Source organism: Poromitra crassiceps (genome assembly GCF_964638095.1).
Source record: "Poromitra crassiceps genome assembly, chromosome: 20".
Taxonomy (NCBI): Eukaryota; Metazoa; Chordata; class Actinopteri; order Beryciformes; family Melamphaidae; genus Poromitra; species Poromitra crassiceps.
Genome location: NC_139637.1, coordinates 14,453,630 through 14,458,988, shown reverse-complemented (window position 1 = coordinate 14,458,988; position 5,359 = coordinate 14,453,630).

Genomic DNA, 5,359 nt, shown 5'->3' with positions numbered 1-5,359 from the left:
GCCAAGTGAGCGCTGCCAGGGGCCCGACTCAAAACGCTTCAAACACAAGATCGATGGCACTACCTGTTTATCTCAATCTGTAACCCAGCTGGCAAATTGTTCCTGTTGGCAACAACAACAACACAAACAAAACAATCGCACAAATGCCTCTTTTTTTGTGTGGGAAACGGAAGGATATGAATATTGACTGCTTTGGCCCTGCAGTAAAACAAGCTGACTACATTCTGGATTCTCCGCTTTTATTCAGTAGTAGAAACCAGGCAGTAGGGGGGAGTAGTGCAGAAACCAGGCAGGAGGGGGGAGTAGTGCAGAAACCAGGCAGGAGGGGGGAGTAGTGCAGAAACCAGGCAGGAGGGGAGGGTAGTGCAGAAACCAGGCAGGAGGGGGGAGTAGTGCAGAAACCAGGCAGGAGGGGGGAGTAGTGCAGAAACCAGGCAGGAGGGGGGAGTAGTGCAGAAACCAGGCAGGAGGGGGAGTAGTGCAGAAACCAGGCAGGAGGAGGGAGTAGTGCAGAAACCAGGCAGGAGGGGGAGTAGTGCAGAAACCAGGCAGGAGGGGGGAGTAGTGCAGCGGGACGTTCCCTGCCTACCGACATGAGGGTTGTAGGTTTGAGGCCCCCGTGTTACCTGGTCAGGTGTGCATATGGCCCAATACATGCATCAACTTAAGGGTATGTGTTCCTGGGCACTGCACTAGTGCCTCCTCTGGTCGGCCGGGGCGCCTGTTCAGGGGAGGGGGAGGGGACTGGAGGAATAGCGTGATCCTCCTACGCGGTTATGGCCTGCAGGTGAAACTCCTCGGTGTCGGGTGAAAAGAAGCGGCCGGCGATGTGCACATGTATCAGAGGGAGCATGTGCTAGTCTACAACTCTCTCCGAGATCGGCAGAGGGGGGTGGAGCAACGACTGGGACAGCAGAGGGGAAATGGCCGAGTACAATTATGGAGGAAATGGGAGAAAAACTTGCTAGAAAATAAAATAATAATAAACGATTCCACAGCCGGTCCAAAAAAATCCAATATTGACCTCATTATTATTATTATTATAGTTTCCTCACTGACAATGCTTTGGCAAAATGCCTCCTCTGCTACAGTAGGGGGCGCCTTTGTCACTGACAAAAAATATAGGAGATAATGAGGTAAACATTGGGCTGTTGAGGCCACAGTATGATCATTAGAAAACACTTGGATTATGCTGAGTGAGCAGTTTGGAGATGTGTTCTTTTGGGAGAAGAGGAGATGGCACTATCTGCTGCTCCTATCACCTTCAGCTGAGTTGCAGGTGACAGGTGAGTAGATAATGATCGAATGAAATTTCATGGGTCAATGTCGGCCGCATATCAGCAAATATGTATGTATATTAGGAGATGCGCGGATGAGCTTTTATGCCATCCTAATCGGCGTGTATGCATGAACCGTCCGCCCGCCATAAATCCACGCAAATTATTTCATACTATTTATAGATCCGCGCCCGCCATCCACCCGACGCTATAAACGCTGTAAAACGCTATAAAAGGAGCGAACTTACGGTTTCTGCTGCCGTTGGTGCGATCGCTGCAGTCCAAGACTCCAAATAAACTTCCATGATGTATTATGTCCAGTCCACCACTTGCCCTCATGTAGCTTACTCTGCTAACGCTATACTGTAGCTTTAAGTTTAGTTTACTTGATTGCCTCATTGTATGGGAAAATACAAACGCGTCTTCTCTTCAAACACGTCTTCAGCGGAGACTCCTTTTTGAGGGTGACATCATTGACCATATGGACGAAAAGTGGAGCCGACCTAGCACATGGCTATTGTTTGGGTTTACCATGGATGTATTAAAAGAACGGGGGTTTACGGCCGTGGTTCCTTTGGGGGATCTACAATAGGCGACTAAGAATGTGCCTGGCGAAAAATGTAGCTTAAAATAAGAAGCCGTGTCACTGAGTGACTATAACCCAAGTCTTCCCCTCTCCTCTCTCTCTGGGTCCCTGCTCACTCATTATCACTGTCATTATGCTGGGTAATGACTTTACATCGCATTGACTCATGCTTACCCCCTCCATATCTATCTATCCATCCATCCATCCATCCATCCATCCATCCTCTTCTCTCCTCCTCCTCTCCATATCTATCCATCCATCCCCTCCTCTCATCTGAGTCACATGGTCGGGAATATACCTCCTTCTCTCCTCCCCTTCCTTTCTCTCTATCTTCCTTCCCTCTTCACCCTAGGGCTGCTGGGTATTGTTTAAAAAACGGCGATACCAATAGCGAGATACCAAGATATCTGTCCATCTCGACTCCCCAGAAACGTATTAGTGCTGCTGTCTCTCTCCCATGTAGAAGTCCCTGTTGTACTGGACTTGTATTGGCCATTAGTCGGTGTATTAGAATGTCGTCTTTGTCTTTGCCTTCAGACAGCATGAAACGATGGCCGACAAACGCATGGAAATGCAGCCACTGTCAGTCAGATAGCAGGAACTAGACCTCTTCCATCCCTCTCTCTCCCTCTCTACCGCCTCCCTCCCTCCTTCAATTCTCCTTATCTTGTCCTTCTCTGCTTCCTCCCCTCGGCCGGGAGAAACCCGACCACTGGGGCCGCAGAGAGCAGGAGGAGAGGACCTGTTCTCCCTCCCTCCACTCTCCACTTCTCTGCCCTGCAATCAATTCAAGTCCTCCCTCCTCTCTCACCCTCTCTCCACTGCACCTCCACAAGTCACCTCAGACTCCTCTCTCTCTACTCAACTCATGTTCTTTTCTGTGAAGATCCACCCCTCTCATCGCAAGGAGAGACAGAAAAACCCGTCACTCTTGAAACAAGGTTATGTAGCTACTTGAAAATGCGTCTTTAGGCTGGTCTCATGGTGAAGGATGCTATAAAGACTCGTTTAAGAAAAGCATGAAATGCTCCAGATCAGCGGTAAAGTCAAGAATAGCACTAGGGATGTCAACGGTTAACCGTTAATCGATTAACCGTCGCTAACGTCGTTGTTCGGTTATTGCTGTCGGTCTATCAGTTAATATAATATATATATATATATATTTTTATATAGTTTTTTGAGTTTCCTTGCAGATTTTGCACAGTGTTTTGCATCATGCAACTATTTTGTTCAAATTTTGTTCAATTGTTGGCAGCAAATCGAAATAGGCTATATTTTGTTTAAGTTTTTATGCTGCAAAAGACAGTAGGCCTAATGTGAAAAAATCAAAAGAAATAACAGATTGTTGTTGTTGTAATGTTTACATAAACAGGAAATAAAGCTCTCAAAAATATATTTCCTTGTCATCCATATAAGAGCCAGAATGATTTTGGAATGATTACCTGATCAAAATGTGGCAATAAACTTATAAATTTCAGCAAAGCCAACAAAAAATAAAGGCATAATTCTAACACAAAAAGCATTAACATTTCAGCATCTAAATAGACACGCCTTGTTTGGGCATGAGCTCATTGAGTAAATAGACAATTTTTTTTTTTTTTTTTTAATATTAAAAAAGTATGAATTAACCGATAGGTTATTAGCGTCGGTTAATCGAAAGTGAAATTAACCGAAAATTGACATCCCTAAATAGCACAGTTATTTATTCTGATTTGCCAATTTTCTATTTGAGCAAAACATAGGGTTCTTTGACTCGTTTTTTCTACGACTACTACTCCAACCAAATACCGCTGGAGATCCTCGCTTGTCTGTGTTCTAGCCAGACAAGTCATGACTTAAAGGAACACTCCGCCCATTTTCAACCAGCTTTGTATCATTAGAACATCAGTAGTATATCAGAAAACTGTAAACTGTTTTGAAGTCTGTCATTTAATTTGACAGTTATTGAGTGTTAAAGTGTGGACCAGTGACATCACTGGTCCACACTAACTCAAATGAATACACTCATTAACTCAAATCAACTCTCAATAACTGTCAAACTATTCATCATTCATCTAGTGTGACAGTTATTGAGAGTTGATTTGAGTTAATGAGTTATTAATTTGAGTTAACTTTGAAATAACTGTCAAATTAAATGACAGACTTCAAAACCGTTTACAGTTTTATGATATACTACTGATGTTCTAATGATACAAAGCTGGTTGAAAATGGGCGGACTGTTCCTTTAAGACTCTCCTGAATTTATTCACCTTATGTTCCAACACAGCGGTCAGCCAGTTACTTCCTATTGTGTTTACACTTCCTGTGACAGTACAGTACTAGTGAGCAGGTAAAACAGACAGTGTTTTGAACAGGAAGTCATAACACAACTGGGTCAAGTGGGGGGGGGGGGCTACATAAGGTGAATACTATAGAAAATAAAACAATAAAAAATAAATGCCTGAATATTTTGCTATAAACGACAGCTGACATGATCCTTCAAACGAAGCCTGGAAGGTATGAGGCCAGGCCATAGGGCTGGGTATTGGCAAGGACCTCACGATACGATACATGGGTCACGATATGATTGTATCAAGATACATTGTGATACAATACATATTGTGATATACAGTATTGCAATACTCTACACAATTAGGCTACTGAAAATATATTTTTTTAGCTAAAAATACAACACGCTGTGCACCACCCAGGTAGTGTAATAATATGCACATCACTTTATATTGATAACTTAGTGGACAAATTGAGTCAAAACTATCCAGTGTTGAGTGTGTTACTGAACGCACTGAAATAAAAAGTATTCTTATTGTGTCACTGAACACACGGCTGTGCAAAAAAAATCCATACGGCGATATATCACGATATTTTTCTGAAATATCGATACGGTATTGCGGAAAAAAGTATCACGATATATTGCCGTATCGATTTTATTGCACAGCCCATATTAGACACTCAGTTAGTAGCCAGGAGACAGACCTCTGTCATCCTTATGTCTCTCATCTCTCCCTCCTCTGTCCTTTATTCTCCTGTCACTCCTCTTCCTCCCCACTTCCTGCCCCCCCCCCTCCACCCCCCGCACGCGCACACACACACACACACGCACACACACACGCACGCACGCACGCACACACACACACACACACACACACACACACACGGCCGAGGGAGGCTGGAGCCGTCAGTCCAGAATATAACACAGGACAGATCTGTGAGTGAAAGGCAACATGAGGAAAAAACAAGAATCTAACTTTGGCCTGGGCCCAGCGCTATAAATATGCTAGCAGAGGAGAAGGGTGAAGGGTGTGTGTGTGTGTGTGTGTGTGCGTGCGTGTGTGTGTGCGTGCGCGTGCGCGTGTGTGTGCGCGTGTCAGTTCAACCCAGTATAAAATGTTGGCAGTTCATGTTTTTCGACAAACCACGTATACGTGACATTCAACGTTTGTCAACCAAAAATACGTTGCGTCAACATTTTCAAATTGACCGACGTGCCCCAACATAG